Source organism: Nelumbo nucifera, chromosome 5 (genome assembly GCF_055504915.1).
Source record: "Nelumbo nucifera cultivar China Antique chromosome 5, China Antique-T2T, whole genome shotgun sequence".
Classification (NCBI taxonomy): domain Eukaryota; kingdom Viridiplantae; phylum Streptophyta; class Magnoliopsida; order Proteales; family Nelumbonaceae; genus Nelumbo; species Nelumbo nucifera.
The window spans coordinates 8537556-8546915 of NC_142653.1; positions in this window are offsets into that span (position 1 = coordinate 8537556).

The following is a 9360-nucleotide window of genomic DNA, read 5'->3' on the forward strand; positions in this document are numbered from 1 at the left end:
TTGATTAGGGGATTGGGTACTATTTTTCTATTTGCTTTTTAGTTCTATTATATTATTTGGTTTTTGTTTTTCCTCTTTGATTTGTAATAGGTTATCTGTGTTCTTCTTTGGCATGTATGGTCTTCATTCTTCTTTTGTAGGTTAGATGTCTTGAAAGAGATTCTCTCTACTTAGAAGACTTGGGGTGAGATGGGAATTTAAGTTTTATGGATTTTTAGATTAAGCATTAGCTTGTTTAATTGTATTATGTCCAGTACTCTTTTACAAAAGGATATTTGGAAATGGAACATGTCACGATTTGGCTTATGTCTACATAAGTTTGTCATGGAGGCATGATGCTGAAGTTTGTCTGACCAAATTCAAACAAATCAATCCTCTTGTTGTAGGTATTGTTTACTTTATTTACTTAATTAATTATTTATTATTGTCTTGGGTTTTTTTTCTTGAGGCTCTTAGAGTGGTAGATTGAAAATGGACCTAGCCTCTGGGTCATGTGTACAAATACTACCATATAAGGGCTGGTCCTTATATATGTCATATACCAAAGATTGATGGATATGTCACTTGGGTCTTTCTAATTAATGTTAGTGTTTTCTTTTTAGTATATACCAATTTTCTTGAAATTGGAGCAAATTGGACAATTACAGTGGACTAGAAATTGGTTTAAGGTCTCAGTTCTTGGTTTTGGGTAGCTAAAGATTTGCTCTCAGTTTTCCTATATGCATTTTGATCACTTACATCATGAATCCAAATAACCTCATATAATCTATGATCCTAGGAAGAAACTCAATTATTATAATTATTAATATTTTTTTTATGATTGATAGGGTGTTTTCCCAAAAAATATGGAATGAAAATTGAATTTAGTTGGATTTGTTATGTTTTTTATTTTGATTTTTGGGAGAGGAACAAGAGGTCTAAATATTGACCGACTATTTTCTGGCCTGAATTTTTAATTTGGGGAGGTAGGGACTGCATCTTACAAGCTTTGTGTGTGTGTGTGAGAGAGAGAGAGGTAATCAATGATAATTGGACACTTTAAACTACATATAATTTATCTTGAATGGTAATTGAAAAGTGTTTATTTGTTATGGATGTTTTTTTTTCTTTTTTTTTGGCATGCTTGCCTTGATTTAATGGTAATCAATGATAATGGATTGTACCTTGTCAATCATTCTTTTGCTTATGTTTTTGAACTAATTTACCAATTGACATGTCTTATACCAAAGAATCACAGATTGTAATTGAAAAGTTGCTTATTTTAAAATCATATAACTATTTTCTATTTCTTTTTAGGATTTTTTTTCTCTATTTTTCCAAAAATATGAAGTTTTAAGGGTGTGTATTCAGGGCCTCTTACCTTGAAGTTGTTTTCACACTTGGCCTGTTGCGTGCTACCTCTATATTATAACTTTCACAATGGTTAGCTTAGTTGTTATTTATACTTTAAGAGAAGCTCGAATTTGTCAATCTTAATAGAAGATGGAGCCAAACAAGAAGAGAAATGTAGGAGAGATGTAGCCAATATATACTTCGACAAGTGTTTCTTTGGTTCGATATTTTGTGCAAAGGTTTGTTTATTGCAGTTAAATAGATTTAAAAGAAAACATCATATAAGGTCTTGATTTGGTGGTTGATTCAAGTTTGGTGCTTAATGCAAATCACTGTTGAGCATATGTGGCAAGGGAGAGAATAGCCACCAGTTTTCCTTGATTCACTTAATAAAGGGGGATGAGAAATGGTTTGTTTCATGAAAATTTATCATCATCCTTTTTTTTTTTTCAATTATATATGCACTACCCCTTGTAATCACATTTAGATTCTGGTTAAGAAGCTATCACCCGTCCAATTGATAGTGTGGCAGTATGGGTTGGTAGTGAAGCTTTTGGGTTGAGTGCAAACTTATGGGCTGGTGTCACGCTTGTTTCTGGGCCCCCATCAGTTCACGAAAAACAGATGTCCACGGCGAGCTTTATCTTCGCTTTTATTTATTTGGTCTGCAGCAATTAACTACTGTATCCTTGTGATTATTAGCTAGATTGGTAATTGACAATATAGTGCAATATTTAATCAAAAATGTCTTATTCAAGGCATCACTCCTCGAGTGGGGATTTCTGCCTTTCATGACTGTTCATCATGCTGAGGTTGGGTTTAAGGAAAGAAAGATCGCATTATCATAACTCAGAAGGTCCAGTCTGTCACTGACTGGGTTTAGTGATTAACCTGCACTGCAGAAATGGATCCGATAGATTTTAAATGAACAAATACAAATATGCAGGGCCAATACAAGTAGGACTGCAACAATTGGTAAATGGTTTGTATGGTCACTTGCTGTCTTTACTTTTGGGACCCGTAGTCGGACCATTACGTGGCCCACTTAAACTGAATAAATTCCCTCTCCGTGTTATGTTTATGCGTGTACTTTTTTGGCCACACAAGAGGAGCCGGGGGTAGCCCTCCCCCAAACCACTAGACATAGGGCTATTAATGGGTTGGGTCTACCTGACAAACTTGAATCGTCCGAATCGTTTATAACGGTTCTGGTTCTGTGGTTCATTCCGATGAATCGGTTTTGGCTTTAGTTTTTGTGTCCAGATTATTATGATTTGGAATTGGCTTTAGCTGTCTTAAACCACTTTCTCCATTCGAAAAAGGTAAAGTTTTGGACTTTGGCTTCTGGTTTTTGTTTCAATTTCTCCCATTTTTTTGGTAAAGAATGAGATGGGGTGTATTTCAGTATTTCGAATTTGATAGTTCATCATCCATATCTACAAATCCTCCCCTACTTGATGAAAAATTAGGGTTTTCTAGACGTCTATGCCAAAACCACATAGACATGAAACCCCAACGAATGCTGAGTTACTGACTGCTCCTCTTACCATCTTAAGTATGGCTTTTTATTTAATTGGGTTCAATTGAGTTAGACCCGATTGTCGTGGTTATTCATCAGTTCGGTACCAATTATGAAAAATAAAACTGATTGGGTCTGATTCGGTTCTGGTACTATTGTTTTTAGTAGTGGGTTCGAAACGGTTCTACCCTATCCCAAACCAGACTCGAACCATTGACAGCCTTACCTAAACCCCCATCCCGGGTGAAGGTGGAACTCAATCTCAGGTCTCCACTACAACCGACCAGAGATTGTTATCATCAGCCGGTTAGCAGGCACCATCTCATGTGTTATGTTTGAGCAAGTAACACCCCTTACTGTGATCAAATATTGAGCCAATGGTTTCCAATCCATAATTGTTGCCCGAAGCCCCGAAGTGTTTTCAGCGACAAGCCCCGAAGTGTTCTCCCTTTTTATTATTTAAGATATCATAAGCCAATTGCCTCGAAGTGTTTTCAGCGACAAGCCCCGAAGTGTTCTCCCTTTTTATTATTTAAGATATCATAAGCCAATTGCCCCCAAGTGTTTTCCCTTTTTATTATTTAAGATATTATAAGCCAATTCAACCGAAAAAACATACATCCATCTGGACTCACCCCCAAACTAACTCATTTGCTTTTCCATCCGATGGGAGAACAACTGTTTTGATTTTATGAATTGCTTCTTGAGACAATAGACCATTTATTCTGGTTAAATCCCAGTTTCTTGAACTTGAATCATTAATATCCTCCAGTACTCCTGTTGTGGCTCTCCTCACCAAGAGGAGTTCTTGAGGAGTTCTTTGTTTTCTTTGTTTGGAATAGAATTTTTAAGTATTCGGCCCGCGCTATATTCACCTAAAGATTGTCCCCATCCTTTAATACTTTCCATCCTAGTTTTAAGAGATTAACTTCATTCATCATGGTCATTTACTTTTCTTATACCCAACCCATTATTTGTTCTTGACATACAAATTTTGTCCCATTTTTAGAGGTAGAAAGGCTTTTTATCTCTTTTATTTCCCCTTAAGATTTTTTTCCCAGCTTACTCAATTCTTTGATTGTGTCTCTTAGGCTGAGTTTAGAAGGAGTACATGAAGGAAAGGGAGATCCATCATATGGATGGCCGAACCATGCAGGGTGGCTGGGTGAAATTTCAAAAATTTATTTCTCCCTTCCGAGAATCCTATTCCATGTTTTAGAAAAACTGCATTTTTCAAGGTTTGTTCTTGAAATAAACCGGACTAAATCTGAAATCAATATTAGAGAGATGTATACCTGATATGGAATCCATGCGAAAGCTCCTCCTAATGTAGGTGTTCACGCCCAAAGAGGTTACCAAATCCTTCACCCACTGAAGATGATACAACTTAAGGTGAGGAAGAATCAGCAAGGGGTTCTTCAGCAAGAATCGAACAGTGTTGTGACCACAACATTAAGATTGTTTTTTTCACCAAGAAACAATTTCAAGATTCAATCTTGATCATTCCAAGAGGTGGAGATAGAATAGGGTAGGTGACAAGAGCAAAGGGAGGGAGAACTAAATGTAGAAAGTAGTAGAACTGTATAACCTTTTTCCAGTTCGCCCTCTTCCTTTTATATAACCCTTAAAGAGTTAACCTCATAATCTGATTATGAGTTTCTTGATCCAAATCATTATTTGGATCTGAACTCTTCAAGTGATAAAGCTTATCTCTTATCTCATCCGTAGATCAGGATCAACTTCTCCTAATCAAATTAGAAGTTTCCTAATCCAAATCTCTATTTAGATCTAGACCCTTTAAGTGGATAAGATTTATCCTTCTATCTTTTTCTGTTGACTTATACCTAAATTTTCCCCCTATTTAATTAATCATATTAAGCCCAGTTTGAATTGAGATTTAGGCTCATTAAGCTTTTAAACTCATTTCCCTTTAAGTACTGACTAATTTGGTTCTCTTTGTATGGCATGAGACCTCATCATTGATCTCTACATCAGCCACATGGTTTAGCTTAGCCTCTGTTACAAGGCCTAGCCGAATTCATTACTGAATACAATAAACCCCTAAGTCTATCAGTATGAATTCTTAATAGACCTAATATTTGCACTAAATGGCCTTTGGGTCCAGCCATCTTTATGAAGGCCCAATGATTGTGTGCAAATGTGAGATTAGCTCATTAGGTTTATTATCACTAAATGGTCTTACATTTAACCTCTCAAGCCCATAATGATCAAACACTACCCAACAAGAAATGACATCTCCCTCGACTGCAAGGTACAGTGTTGCACTCTCTACTCACGTGGATCCCGAGAATTAAAACCTTTTGCAAACAATTTGTGAAACCATAATATATATGTATATCTCTATATAAATATACTTTGCAAAACAAATCTTAACAAGTTTGAAATCAATTGCCGATAGTTTAGGTTTTTCATCAGAGATAGTGCATGCCTTGATCATTCACTTTGTCTGACAAAGGGGCTGATCATGTCACTATGATCACTCACTTAGGTGAATTCTCAAACTGCCCCAACATTCTCAGGTTTTGACCCCTGCTAAGGATCTCACTGATTGACATATTAAAAACAACACAATTCGACACCTAGTGCAATACCATAATCAAGTCTAGGGGTTAGGTGTAACATTTCAGTTTTATCCATCTATTTCCAAGGTCCAGGGCAATAGTGAAATTTGGTCCGGTTTAGGGTTTCAAGAAACCCCACACTGCATGTGCCTCAGGTCTCATTCCGACAGTTGAGACAAGCCACCTCAACCCACTTGGCAGCACTAGTGTCAGCCTTGGTAGGATAAACCTCACTAGGTCTATCCAATGGCTGTAAAGATTTTAAACTAACACGAGTCTCATAAGTGTCCAATTTATGGGTATTACACAAAAACACACTATAATAACATAAATCAATTATGCACGTTATTCATTTACAATAAATATCAATCTGGTTGGAGCTGAAGGCATACACCGTTTAACTGTATAAATGCAAATATGTAGAGTGCAGAACTTATATTTTGTATGTATTTACGTTGTACATATTTGCATTTATACTGCTTCCAAACTGAGCCTTAGGAATTGAAACATGCTCATTTGGTATGGTATTGAGCCTTATTACCTATCATTGATTTTAGCATCGCGAGCCTTCTCCTTAGAAAGAGCATCTAATTAGTCCTCCAACCCTCCAATTTATTTTTAATTTTATTTACACATTCAACAAAAGTGTGCTTCCCTAAGTAATTTTCTTTTAAATTGTTTTCAGGATTTTAGTAGTTATTTTGGCCAATAGTTTTTGAAACGTTCTGAAAGATTCTTGGAGAATAATATGAAAACTTTATGGTGGATTTGTTATAGTTTGGCAATGACCCGAAGCCCGAGCATAGCTTTCCAGGGTTTCTTTTTAACCTTTAACCTCCAATTGGGGTGATCTTTATAACGAGTTTATGTAACTTTTGGGATCCATTTATTTCAATGGGTGAAGGTGCCTTGTCCCACTATTTTTACGAAAAAATAAATAAAAGTTTTGGCCTCAAATCTTGCTTTTTAGCCTTATATTTATAATAAATAAAACTGGAATAGAAAATATAAATAAAACCTAGTATAAACCATGTATATATATATTATATGTAGAATATAATCATACATTATTTAATTGATAAAATACAAATTTGTACACATTTTATTTTAAGTTGATAACATATTGTGGTTAAATCGGCCGGTGAATCATGACCTGAAAGGAAAAAACAATTGAACCTTTAGTCCATTTTTAAACCACTGGTTTGCATAATATATTAGAAGTTTGGAAGAGTGGGATGGAAGGCCAAAAACGAAAAAAACGGTTTGATAGGAAAGATAGTTATAAGGGTAAGTTGGATATAAAAAGAAACATAGCATACAATGGTTTTGTATTTGTACCGTAAACAAACACACTCTCATCTCTCAACTTTCTTTCAACAAAGTTCATCTTGAGAACAGCTTGAGAATGTATTCGTTAATCAACGCCTTGAAAAGATTTGTACATTACAATGATTATTTTCATCATTTTGTTTGGGGTTCGACTATGATATCGAAAATATATGATATTTGAAAAACTTCTGACCAGTCATCTGGAATTATAAATGTGACAGCCAATTAGGTGTTATTTATCAAAATTCATGGGTGGATTTTGATTGGTCAAAACTCTTCCTATACTATATCTTTTTCGCATCATAGATTTTCCCGTTTGGTTTATTGTTGTTAGTCCATAGATTCTTGAATGAGCAATTTAGTAATTCTACTTTCATTGGTAACCTTGTTAAGTGGGTTAGGGTGAAAGTGCTGGAAAAGTTCATGGGTAAGGGGATGGGTGTGGGGTTAAGTATTACTTCCCAACCCATAAGCAATATTTTAAAATCTGGCTCAGATGCCAAATCGTTTTTACCTCTAGATCATGGGTCATTAGTTCATCTATTTGGGTCATTACCTCTAGATCATGGCTCAGATGCCAAAAAAGGGGTTTGGGGGCAAAAATAGCGGGGCAAGACACCTTCCACCCTTGGGACAACCAAGCACAAAGAGTGGTCATTCAAAATTTTGAGTACATGTAATGTGTAACCTATATACTTAAAATTTATATTATATTTATAAGTAATGTTGATTTGAATGTTGTGTTTTCACTAAATTGTCATGGAGTCAAGTTTCATACAAGTAATTTTTAATTCATTTTGTTCATAAAATACAATATTAAAATCATTTGAGTTCATTTTATTAATAAATATAATATTGTGATCATTTTTAGTCCAACTTATTTATACTATTAATATCTGAATTCAAATCTACTAGATATATGATGGATAAGATCCAATTCGAATTCAAATAAAAATGAATTAAATTTGGATATCCTTATATTCGATAGGTTCAATCCATTTGCAGTCATAGTGTAACCTGTGACCTAGTGATTGCATCAAACAAGCCAATGCTTCAACTACCTCAGATGGACGTTTTTTAACCAAGTCAACAATTTTTTTGTTAGAAGTCGAGTTTTAGGAAAATCAGACCCAAATTATAAATGGGGTGATGGTTCAAATGTTTCGATAGTCCAAATCAATGGTGGATTGAGAGCATTGCTTGAAAACATGGTTTTGGAAACTAGACCAGACTAGTTGGTTAGACCAATTGACTTAAGAATCGTCTAGGCAACCAGTTTCATTTCACCCTAAAACCGTTCCTGAGCAAAAAACGTTGATTGTCAACGACCCATTGACCCGAACAATCAAACTATAGACCCATCAATTTGGACAATGGTTTTGGTTATTTTTTATTTTAAATCAGAATGTATTGTTCATTTGAACTAGACGATTGAACTGATAACCCAGAAACCGGTGGCCAAAGTGGTTCCAGTTCCGAGTCAATTTTTAAAACATTACTTTTAAATATAGGTCCATAATCTATCCAAAAATAACTACACATATTTTCTATTTTGAAGTCAACAATGTGATGAACAATGCAACCAACCAAAGGTTTTGATTGGATCAAGGTTCAAAATTTCAATACGATATGCCCCGTATCAAGTGTATCGTGTAATATCGATGGCTTTCTGATACACCTATTTACAAGTGTTTCGGGAACCCCCTTATTTTTAATAAAAAATAGGGAAAATTCCTGAATAATACCTTGAACTTTGAGGGTTGTGTCAAGTAGGTCCCTGAACTTCAAAACGTGTCTAATAGGTCCCTACTATTAATTGACTATCAGTCAACACTATCACGTGATATTAAGTGCGCATTAAATAATTTCAAAATGGAAAATTTTCTCTTTATGATATTTTTCTGACCATTTTACTGATTTGTCTGAATGTTAAAAGAAGGAAAGAAAAAGAAGGGTTATGAAATTAGACAAATGATCGTCTGATTAATTTACGGTTGATCATTCAACGGAGGAGGTTGAACAAGAGAACACTGATGCAAACTCTCCACGTGTAGTGAATTTGTCGGGATCTTTTGTTTGCACAACCATCTATAATGGGCTAGATAACCAATTACAGATGAAACGCCAGTATTTAGTATACATGACATAAAGTCCATGCCTAATATTTTGAGCACAACAACAATTTGAATTGGGGTGTAGGCTCCCGTGGGCTGAGACTAAACACAAGGCAGGTCCAAGTCCAAGAGGCCCGCCACCTGACGTGATGGACGATGGCATCAATTTGGTCGCATAATTTGTGAACGTGATAAGAAACTAGAAAGTAGTTATTGTCGTCAGACTCGGCAATTGAACCCGATTTTTATGGGTTGGATAATCTAACTTATGGTTAAACCCGATAAAAAGTAAAAACTATTACGCTTTTGTTCCTCTCTCTGTTTTTTAATCGATCCGAGTTGTATATATGGATCCTTTTTATTAGCTTGATAAGGCAAATTCCATTCAAATAAATACTCATAATACAACCACAAAATGATTAGTAAACAATAAGAAAACCCCACTATGACTAAGTAGCAGACAAATTCATCCAACCCAATTCAT